Source organism: Eptatretus burgeri, chromosome 7 (genome assembly GCF_056783735.1).
Source record: "Eptatretus burgeri isolate ZD-2024b chromosome 7, Ebu_testis_v1, whole genome shotgun sequence".
NCBI lineage: Eukaryota > Metazoa > Chordata > Myxini > Myxiniformes > Myxinidae > Eptatretus > Eptatretus burgeri.
In genome coordinates, this window is record NC_140967.1 from 74,767,833 (window position 1) to 74,780,274 (window position 12,442).

Below are 12,442 nucleotides of genomic sequence, written 5' to 3' on the forward strand. Positions count from 1 at the left end.
AGATGAAGCAGATACAGTGACCGGTGGTTGCTGGATATTTCTACTTGCTCACACTGGTTGTGTTCTAACCCTCACAATCTCTCTTCAAATCGCCAAGGGGACGTGTTGTTTGATCCGATCAGCCAAAAAATTGACAAAATCATGAATATATTGGTGAGAATAGTTATCCTGAGGATATTGTTAAAAGATACACTATATATATATATATATATATATATATATATATATATATATATATATATATATATATATATATATATATATATATATATATATATATATATATATATATATATATACTGTACATACCTTAGGGGGAACAAATCCCCCTCTCTTCAGGATGTGGTTGCAAACGTCAATCATCGACGAACTCTGCTCCAGCCAATGGGAGCTCGAGGTGAAGATGATCATGAGCCGACCAATGGGGGTTCAGATTAACCGTGACGTCATTACGGTTGAACCAATTAGCATCTACCTTATTGAGACCTGCGTATAAAGCACGCGCCTTCACTTCCTCCTTCACTTGCTGCGATTTTCACCCTGAAGAGTGCAGCACGAAAAGCTTCGGTTACTATTATGTCGTGTTTGTTTGTATCCATATTAAGTTTCTGTTGTACCAAACATGTGTACATATATATATATATATATATGTATACACACATATATGTACACACACACACACACACACACACACACACACACACACACACACACACACACACACACACACACACACACACACACACACACACACACACACACACACACACACACACACACACACACACACACCTCCAACTTTACAAGTAACAAATATGTGTGTTCCCTTACCAGGAAATTCAACACAATTAGTGGAGGCCAATGGGCCCACAAATGTGCCCAATGGTTGCCAACATGTGATTGTTTGTGCATATTCTTTCTCTTTTATATGCCGCATGAGCAACAAGCAAGGAAGTTGCACATAATATTTTTTAAGTCTTTGGTACAACTCGCCTGGTGTCGGGTTCGAACCACCAACCTCAGAGCAGGCACTATAACCAATTTTCTATCGAGTCTGGCTTCGATACTTTTCTTTCTGAAATACTTTGGATAATTCTTAGATTTCCTGACTTTCTTTATCAACTCAGTTTTGGTTTTTAGCTCCAGTTTTTGCAGATGTCTTTCGATGTCTTATCAATGTGATCTTTATCATTGCTCTTTGCGGTGAGAGAATTTTTATCAGGTGAAAATGGCCAATTTTAGAGAAGTTTGAGCTGTGCGATAGTAATTTACCGGCAAATTCATGACCTAAAATTATTTCCTTGTGGTTAAAGTTACATCTATGAATTATATTTAATTTGATACAGACTTCTCAAGAAGAACTTCAATTCAAAGTTCAAAGCATTTTGCTTCAGGCTGGTTCATTGAGGTCAATTTCATAATAATATTGTTACATTAGAAAGCATGTCCAAAAATTGTTTCATACTGCATATTTCTGCACTCAATGCATGCCTGTGGGGCACAGTGTGAAAGCTGTATTATTTGACTGCAGGCCAGTCTGTAAACATCTGCAAAATTCCATTGTTTGTCTTTTCTTTGAGATGTCTTTTGTATTTATAAGCAATTTCGAGTTTGGATAATGTACTTTAACATGGACATTATAAGAACTTCAATACATTTGTCATTTGCAAAGCATTTTTACTTTACAAAGGTCATTATTTATACATTTATTTGTCATTTTCTTGCAAGTCTTGTTTGGAGATTGAATAGGAGTGTGTGTTTGTGTGTGTTTGTGTGTGTATTTGTCACAGTCACCAGACCATTCCGGTAATCCGGCGAGTCGTGTTAAAATGACCACGACATTCACCCGCTTCAAAGACCTCATGCTGGATCCTCAAGTCCAAAGGTCACGTTTCCATGCAGATTGAGGTCCTTAAAGCGAGCGAGTGCCACACTGATCAATACCCACATGGTTGTTCTTTTGAGACCGAGCAAATCTTGACCACATGACATGGCTTCTGTCATATTAACCGCGAACTTAACCACTTGTATCACAGGTATTTTTACAGATAGAGTAGGCAAGACAGAAAAATGGAACCTTCTCCAGCTGATGCTTGCACAGATATGCCCCCCACCTCCCTCTCACCCCGAGATCATGGCAGATGTTCCATGCACCTGGTTTGTTCCCCTTGTCTCTCAGCAGAAAGCAGCCAGCAAGGGTGGGGTCGTAATTGACTCATCAGCAGGACCTAGAAGCACCTCCATGAAAAATACTCTCCAATAACCAGCACAACTGCAAGAAACAGTTTCCATTTGACAATGCACCAGCAAGAAGAGGATTCCAACCAATGCACAAGCAGGGGATTCCCACCAACAAACCAAGCAGAGATGCATTCACACTTTCTATGGGGCTTTGCATCCCCCCTCCCCCCCCCACAACCACCACCCCACACCGTTTGCACCCTCATTGCCTGCTTGCTCGACCTTCACGATGCTTCTCGTTGCATTCAGCACATGCTGGCTTTTCCTTACAGCTCCTGGCTCTTTTGCACAGCATCTGGAACTTTCCTGCAGTGTCTGGGTCTTTCCTGCAGCGTCTGGATCTTTCCTGCAGTGTCTTGATCTTTCCCACAGCGTCTGGATCTTTCCTGCAGAATCTCGATCTTTCCCACAGCGTATCTATCTTTCCTGCAGTGTCTCGATATTCCCCACAGTGTCAGGACCTTTCCCACAGCATCTCGATCATGCAACGTCCTGTCTTACCTTAATTGTGCACTGCATCGGAGCAATACAGGAAAAGACAACCGAGACAGATTGGAAATATCAACAAACAATTATTTATTGGAAACACACAAGCAAGCAATCATTTAAAAACAAGTATTTATAAGCAACAAAGCAAAAAGGCACAAAGGAGCAGATTTAACCATAACATGTATTCTTATTCAATCTTACTTACACATAAGACTTGACCATTATTAACTCAGGGGCAAAGAATACAACAAGGAGGACTTGAAAATATAATAAAGGTAATGAATGGAGAAAAGGAAAGCAGTCTTTCCTTCTCTCCCTCACCTCACACAAATATATAGGAGAATGCAGAGGAAAATGGATGGGTAAGATGGGCAGTGGTGATGTGAAGCGATGGGGACATGAAGCCGCGTCCATGAGGTGCCTGGACACAGTTGGTGAGTCCTCTCTGCCCCAGATATGCGAGCTAATTTGTGCGACTCGCCCTCCTCTACCTCAGATTATTTGTCTTCACACCCCGTTGATAAGGTGCCACCATTCACCATCCTCATCCTTCGTGGCTGACAGGATCGAGAAGGCAGGATGACACTCATAGAAGGAGTGTTCTTTTTGCATAGAAGCTCGACACCAACTGCTCGTGAAACTTTCTTCTCCCCTCACACGTTTTTGTTCCTTTCCTCACCAAGCCTTCTCAGTCTTTTAGTCTTCTGCTCAGGTGAGCTTATCCCATTTGTTTTTTCTTTTCTGCTTCCCTCAGCCATCTGCATCTGCTTTTTGCCTTTTGCTTCTTCCCTTTCTGCTTTCTGGGCCGTCTGCTCAGGGGCGCTCTTCGTCCCTGCTTGCGCGAGCTCGTCACAAGTGCTTCACTGCGCCTTTCTGCTTCGTCTTCACATCAGGTTTCTTCCCCTCTTTCTACAAGCCTCCCCCCTCCCCTTCCGTTGGTCCACAGCCAATGGTGGTGGGTGAATGAAGTCACTTGTGGAAATTGTCACACCATTCTGAGGGAACTTTCAACTAAGCCCCAGCCCTGCCCTTTATGCGCCCAAAGCCGCAACGACAGCTCCCAGCCCCTCCTTCGCGTTTTGCACTGTACCACACCCACGAGAATAACAGTGCCTCGCAGGCCATGCCGAGCACCAAGCACCACGAACATGCATGTGAAATGCGACGCGAGCATGCATGCGAGAGCACCCAATGAGTTATTAAATGATGCGTGGCTGGAGGGAACATGGAAAGGAACCCCACACGACCGAAGAGGAGGAGCAGGAGATTGGGACCATACTCTGTGCAGAGTGTTGGTGCTGCTTAAGCAGTCTCCTTGGCTATTGGGCACAATCCTGGAAGGGTCGCCACTCCGACACAGTATACCAGCATGCTGGCACTCATTTTGCCAACCTCGGAAGGATGACAGGGAGAGTTAACCCCACCTGGTATTAATTCAACAGCTGAATGGGATTCAAACTCGGGACCCGATGATACAAAGCCCACCACCCTAACCATTAAGCCAACACACGACCGAGGGACGGCCAAATGGCCACAGGATTGAAGGTAAGAACAATGTCATGAAGGAGGGACTGTTGAAAGGGTGTTTGATGGAGGGGGATTATTCGTGGACTGTTGAAACGGGCTGATGGGGCATTGGAGGGATTATTTAAAGTAACAGAGGGATTGAACAGAATGATGGTGTGAAGGAAGAAAAATTGAAAGCAACAGAGGGGGAGGGGGAAGACATTACATGAGACAAACAACCGAGCCAACGCATAACCCCCAAATAGCCCTTTGACAAGGGACAAAGGACTATCTATTCAAAGACTGATGAAATTACTGATCCTCGGTTCACCAACGTGTCCATTTATGCCCTCCCCCCATGGTAAGTTTTCCTAAACCATATATATATATATATATATATATATATATATATATATATATATATATATATATATATATATATATATATATATATATATATATATATATATTAGATTGGCAGCCCTCTTAAAATCTAACTCATAAGTGATAAGGCTATCTGCTTAAATTTCTTAGTAATTTGACAAAGGAAAAATATTTAATCGATATTGAGCACTGAAAGGAAACAGAGGAGTTGGTGGAATCTGCATCTGCTGCAGTCGCAATTATAAATTCACAATTGTGCTTCAAAATGACACCAAATATTTTACCCAACATTTTCCCAAAGAATCCCATTATAATGATTTGATTTGAGTGAACAATGCAAACGTTTTTTCAAAAAAAAAAGTTTAACGATGGGCAAGCTACTTTCAGCAGTTAACTATTCAAATGAAACCTTGAGTCTTTACTCATGAAGTCCTTCCACCTTTTTTATTAACAATAATACAATCCTTTTTTTGGATTCTGTATTTTGAGAAATTCAGTAGATTAAACATGTAATCTTTTAAATTGAAAAAACTAACTATATATATCAGCTTTCAACATACAGTAGCTCATATATCGTGCATTTACCTTTGAGCTGTGTACGAGCTGTGTATAACTTTGATCTGTTTTTAACTTTGATATGTTTATAACTTTGAGCTGTTTATAACTTGGATATGACCTTGGACTTGGATGAGATTTGTTGCCAAGTGCATTGAACTGAACCTGGTTGAATGACCTGGGTCCGTGTTTGTGCACAAACGTTTTTTCTGCATTATGGACTGTCACTGCATCAAGGACGCAATGGTGTCTATGCTTTGATTTGCTCAAATCCGCTGGTTTTCTGAAGGTCTTGAGCATGCTTGATCAGGTGCACTATAGGTCATGCTCCCTGTTGAGCCCCAAGTGTTGCTTGCTTACAAAGACAGAGATTCACCCTGCTGCCAAAAAGACAGCATCAACAACAATAGCAATGACTTCAAACTAAGGTAGTGCAAGGCTGAAAGGGCCAAAATAAAGGTTACCCTTTGTCCGGGTCATTATGTTCCACTTCTGCAATACTGGAATTCCTATGACTGGTGAACCATACCTGTCAATTCGTTTGAGAAGTTAAATGTTTATCAAGTAAAATTAGTGGGTGGGGGAGTTAAATTTTTATTTATTCTTCGTGCTTCACAGCATGCAACAGCCAAGAAATTCAATTTGAAGTCGGGTTGAGTGTGACCCCTGGAATTTGTAACACTATTTTTAACCTTGATCAGATGACATTAATAAAATTTTGCAAAACTTCCATGAAAATAGGCAGGCTTGAGTGCAAGCTTTTGTCTTATTGCTGGAACCTGAACAAGATGAAAAATATCAATTTTCACCATGGTAGGGTTCATATCTGCCTGGTGTTGGCTTAATGGTGAGAGTGGTGGGCTTGGGATCCTCGGGTCCTGAGTTAAAATCCTGCTTGGTTGTTGAATTAATACCAGCGGGGGTTGATTCAGCCTGTTATCCTTCTGAGGTTGACAAAATGAGTACTAGCTTGTTGGCATCCTGTGTTGGAGTGGTGACCTGAGCAGGATTGTACCCAATCACCCAGGAGACTGCTTAGGCAGCACCAACGCTCTGCACAGAGTATGGTCCCAATAAATTGATGGTTGGGTTCATCTCATTTTCCTCAATGTGGGGAAGATGTAGAGCAGTTTCTGGATTAACTGACCAAATCCGCTAATTTTTCTTATCATCTTTTTTTCAGGTACTCGGAAAAGCTTATGGATGAATAACCACATTCTGGAGGTGCCTTTGATCGTGCTATCTGGAAACGAGAGTAGAAAAATGAAACGCTGAACTGTAAGACATTCCCAACAGTTTTTTTTTAATCCACTCTTCAACTTTGAGAAAGACTGCAGGAAAACCTCTTGCAGAGAATACTTACTGCCAAGCTCTCAGTTTTCAAACCCAAAATTCCTCCTTTTGATATATTTCATATTTGGCTCTGCATTATTATTTTAATAATGTGCAAACAGTGTCATGGCATCTCAAAGCATGATAGCCTTTGGAAGAAGCTAATTCAGCTGTTCTGTAAGCTTGTACTCACTCGCCTATGGGCTTGAACAGATTCAACATTGTCGTTTAGGACATCGTGGCCACATACCATGATTTATGTAACCATACTCTAGGTATTTGGTGTGTGTTTGTGGGTGTGTGATTTTTGCTTCTCTGGCATAATTCCAATTTCCAATAGAAGTCAAACATATGGCTAGCCTTCCTGTATACAAGGCCGATAAAGCTGCTTTGAGCTTCATCATCTTGTTGGTTCCATTGTGATTTTACCAATAGCAAATGAATACAGCCAACATACTTTGAAAAGGTAAAATATAAACGATAAACCATGTTGCTGATATTCCATGTAACTTTATGGTTTTATTTCCATTTCATTTTTTCTGGGACCTTTGCTGCATTCCACATTGTGTATCCAATTTTCCTGGACACACCTGATTGGATGCAACGTCTCACCCATTAGTCATACAGTGTGATGTCAGAAACCAGATGTCACCACACTGCTACATGCTATTCTTGTGGTTCGGCTAATGTTAATTAAAGGTTTGTAGAAGTGAGAATAATTTCCAGATACTTGCATGCCTGGTGCTATTATCACTCGATTAAACAGCAGACATATGAAGACGTATGGAAATATGTATAAACGCGTGAAATAAGACAGAGCTTTTAACAATGCAGAGCCTTGCTGGGTTATTTGTCTCGGCAACTCTCTTCACCTACCAGGACACCAAAATAGAGTTGGTCACCCAGTGGTGCTATATTAAAGATTATCTGTGGAAACACACACACACACACACACACACACACACACACACACACACACACACACACACACACACACACACACACACACACACACACACACACACACACACACACACACACACACACACACACGCCGATTACAATAGCCTTCCATTTCAGATGAGGATTAGTTAAGTGTGTGTGTCTTTTTGTATATGTATGTGTGCATGTACGTACGTATGCATGCCCGCACAGGCGTAATATGTATATATATACATATGTATATATATTTCGACATTTTTGTGAAAAAGGCAGAGCCAACCAATAAAAGTGACTAAATTATAGTCTACAAATTTTGAACCAAATAGGAAAGGGCATGGCCAGCCTCGGGCAGTTTCATTTGTGGTCCATAAGCTTTCTCAAGTCCTGAGAACCTCTTGGGGCAGGAGAACGTCTCGGGGCTTGAGTAAGCTTGTGCACCACAAATGAAACCGCCTGAGGCTGACTCTGCTCTTTGCTCTTTCCTGTTTGGTCAAAATTGGTAGACTATAGTTTAGTCACTTTTAGCTGTGCTTTTTCTATTTGACAATGGATAATCCCAACCACATCAACTTTGGCAATGGTGTGTGTGTGTGTGTGTGTGTGTGTGTGTGTGTGTGTGTGTGTGTGTGTGTGTGTGTGTGTGTGTGTGTGTGTGTGTGTGTATATATATGTATATATGTATATATATGTATATATATATATATATATATATATATATATATATATATATATATATATATATATATATATATATATATGTATATATATTTAATTTTAAAAATTTCACCCTTTATTTTTCGCGGAGCCAGGAATTTATAAAATCTTACAGCCATTGCTACATGAATATTAATCAGCACGTGATGCCTGTATACATGCACCATGTCTATGATAAGTGCGAATAACCAAAGTGTTTTGATTAACAGTTGGGGAAAAGATCCTGCAAGTCAACACTTTCCCCCACCAGGGCAAGTGCAACTCAAGTGCTGCCTCTGCCCACAGATGTATCTCTGCTGTAGTCAAAGATACAGCCTTTAGCGGATCAATGTCCCATGAGTGCCAAGGCTCGAGTGTAGTAATAGCCAATCCGTGAAGGCATTTTTGCCAGCTGGGCATTATTAGCATGACACAGCAAATCCTCTCCCTCAGATGGCCTCTTTTTCTTTCATATGCAGCACAAGGCTGTGGGGTGGCATCATTGGCTGAGGGCATGGCTATGCCGTTGAAGCAATGCCCTCTTTGTTAGTTAGGTTCCGGCAAGAAATTTGAATTTGTTCAGGGTGCCAGCGATAGCTCGCCTTCTCTTCGTGAAGGGCACCGCACCATGCGATGATTAACATCAACAAACTAATGCCAACAAGACGAGATGCCTAATTTTAACGACCATCTGAGGGATGGCACACACCCTTCCTATGAAACACCAGAATAACAGTTTACAACTGGGTCGAGATTTGAACCCAGGCTTGCCAGCCTAGAGCTGAGTGAGTGTGTATCCCCCCCCCCCCCAGGCCATCCTGCCACCCCTTAGGATGGTCTGAGAAGAAATCTGTCATATTTTTCTTTTAAATATTGAGCTTTTATCTCTTGTGGAATTAAATAACATATTCAGAATGTAATTCCCAATTATCGCCAGGGGGTGGGGGTGAGTGGAGGAAGGGGAAGAAAAATCGGTGGACAATCTCACTTTGAAAATTTCTTCCCAACTTGTCATAGTTGTGGCATAACTCCTCCTTTGTACACTTCTACACACTTTCATATCAATTGGTCAAAGGATGTGTCGCAGTTATGGATCCCTTCACTGGATGGATCAATGCAAGAAAAACCATCATACAGATGAGGGAAATTTACATTATAGCATCATTGAGAAAGGAAAAACTAGTCAATTAAGTGGTTTGCCTAAATCTGAAAATGAACAATGTATAATTTGCTCTTCAGGTGAGCTATAGGAAACTTTTATCTCTTAGTGGTGTGGTGTTTCACACGATGAAACTACCCACAAATTTTTTCTACTTGAGTGTACAGTGAGAGAGGGCACAGGGTCACAAGAAGGGCATGTGTCTGGATTGCACGCTTTAAAAGCTCGAATGTGCATGAAGGCATACTGGCTCATCGAATGGGCGACATGTACCTGAGCAGAACCCTGAAAGAGATGTGGACGGGTGTAAAGGAGGGGCTAGCTAAAGCTTGGCACTGGGTCTGGCTGCTTGGTAATGCGAAGTAGAATTTCCTTCATGCCGAAAAATAAACAGAATTCTGATAATGCACCAACGTTCCATTCCATGCAGCACACACACGCGCTTGCATGATTCGCTGCTCCTTCCCTGTCGCTTCTGTCTGGATCTTCGACAGCATGCGTGTGGAAAATTGCCCTCATATTGTGGGGGTTTGTTTAATTTTTTTTCAAACTTTGAACAACTTGCGCTGTGCTAAAACAACTTTTGGCAAATTTACATAACTTCACAAATTAATTTAATATTTAGGAATGTAGTGCTGTTCAATCAGTTGGCAGAATACAATATTATGCACTTATAAACTCCATTGGATTTCAGTTATTTTTTATTCTTTATTGGAGTTTTTAAAATATATTCATAAATACATCAGTGCATTTGACTGGTTTGCCCATATGGAACATCACATATGAATGTTATTGTGTCATGTGATTTGTGTGTGGTTCAAAATTGTATTTTGCCTTATACGTCTGTAAAGTTCCAAATCAAGTGAAAACCGAGACCACAGCAAAGCACAATGTCTCCAAGTTCATACTTTATTTGATCAAATTTCTCATGACAATTAATCACAAAAGGAGGGAGGTCGAGGTCTGAAATTTGCATCAATAATCTCGTCGTTGCTTATGGAAACATATCAAGCATACTTCATGTTACGCCACATGATGGTATATCTTCAGAATAAGAACCACATGTGCAGGAGAAGAAGAGGATAAAATGTGTGCTGTTTGTTCGTTTATTAGGGTAGTTCTTCACGTGTCTATGCCAGGGAGACTTTGGTTGGCAATGACTTCATCTCCCTCCAGCGGAGCCAGCTGGGGCACTTTGATCCTGAGAATGTGAGAGGCCATTCCTGGGACACCAAGCGGCTAGACTGCGGCTGCGCTGCTGCAGACACAAATGGAGGAATGGGGGGGGGGCGGATAAGAAGGGCGGAGGGGTGGCAAATTTGAAGAGGTGGGGGCCTAGAGAAAGCTGGGCCCGTTGTAGACTTGGATACATTCGAATGGGGCCTTTCGGCAGGGTTTTGTGTGTCTTTTTCATTATAGTAGGCGGAGGAAAGAGGATTTTTTTTCGATGGGCAAGGCATTGAGTGCAGAGAGAGCTTGTGAGTTGAAATTTTGCAAAGAGGAACGGAGTGAAGAACAGTGAGAGAGCAACGACGTGGGGTGTGTTGTCAGACAAGGTAAGCCTGAAAAAGGCCACTGCAGGTACTTTTTCAGTTGCTGCATGATACATTTTGTACACAATATAACAGCGAACTTGTACGTTCAGCAAATAATTACATCACACTGTAGCCTTTGGTAGCCTTTTTTGCACTTTTTACACTTTCCAGACACCTGACTTTCCACAGTGGCTTCTCTTTTTCTTGGATAAAACCGCGTTTTGGTCTAATTCTAGACCATGACTCATCTGTAAAATATATCATGGCATTTGTTTCCAGTGGGTTTCCATCACTGTGAATGTCTCCTCAAGCTCAGCTGAAGAATATGGCACAATGATACACTGTCTGCAAGGTAAAATACACATACTTGATGATGGTTTGGTTGAGAAAGTTACCGATCGAAATTCCAAATTGCTATTCTTTTGTTAGACTTATCTTCAGATATTTTTTAAAGGTGCTCTTTTTCATTGAAGTTCACAACTGATTCTCTCAACTTTGACAGCTTTATGTCCGAAGTGAAAGCTTTCGCAAATCGTGACTGATACGTACACAAACCCAAGGGATGCAGACACATTCTTTCAGTTTTAAAGTTGATAAGTTTGACCACCCAGATGATAAACCTGGTCAAGGAGTCCCATCAATGCTCAGGAGTTTTACAAACAAAAGTTCCAAATGATATCAGGTAAATCTATTGATAAAGGTTTTATTTTTCTTTTGAAAATGTTGCAAAATGGAACATCAAATCTGTCACCTGATAAACCTCACACGAAACAAAACTGAGAGATGCAGGTCTGTCAGATCTAGATTCAAACCAGCTGCACAGAATCTCACACTTGAACATGAATGCCACCATCACTGTCAGCTCTGAACTTATTTGTTCAACTTAATTTGTCAAGCACAACATAATGCATATATATATATATATATATACAGGGTGTTCCAAAAAATGTACTCACTCTTTAAATGATAATAAATGCGTTGTTTATTGACTGAGAAACAAGACTAATGGTTAAATGAAAAAATGGATAAATGCATGTTTACAAATGTTCAAACGGACGACCATCACGTTCCAAACACAGCCAATAACGTGGACCAATGGATTCAACAACGTTACGAATCATTTCATTTGGAACTGCAAGACATTGTATTTCAATTTCCTCTTTCAGCTCATCGACTGTTTCTGGTTTTGAGCCGTAAACCTTATCTTTGAGATATTCCCATAAAAAGAAGTCCATTGGAGTGAGGTCTGGGGAACGCGCAGGGAATTCAACACTACCTCTTCGCCCAATCCATCTGTTCAGAAAAGTTGCTTCAAGATAGGCCCTTACATCACGGTGGTAGTGGGGAGGTGCTCCATCTTGCTGAAAGTAAATCTCTTTGTCACCAAATATCTCTTTGACACGCGGACTGACGGATTCCTGCAGCAAGTTTAAGTAAACATCCCCAGTGACAGTTTGGTCAAAACAGAATGGCCCTAGGATGCCCAATGCTGATATCCCACACCACACTGTAACCCCTGGTAAGTTTAAATGGTGTTCCATCGTAACATGCGGATTTTCAGGAGCCCAGTAGGTGCAATTGTGTCGGTTAATTGAGCCATTTAACT

General features: G+C 41.3%; 1 protein-coding gene across 4 annotated transcripts in view; it reads left to right on the forward strand.

Moving 5' to 3' along the window:
- Positions 1–10,662: 10,662 nt before the first annotated feature.
- LOC147023556 (uncharacterized) overlaps positions 10,663–12,442 on the forward strand; it is a 188,099-nt gene continuing 186,319 nt past the window's right edge. For 2 of the 4 annotated variants that reach the window (XR_015060283.1, XM_085889048.1), the window contains exons 1-2: positions 10,663–10,857; positions 11,116–11,188. The gene's annotated coding sequence lies outside the window, so the exon portion shown is untranslated. The remainder of the gene's footprint in view (positions 10,858–11,115; positions 11,189–12,442) is intronic. The other 2 variants (XR_015060284.1, XM_085889049.1) reach the window with 1 other exon arrangement.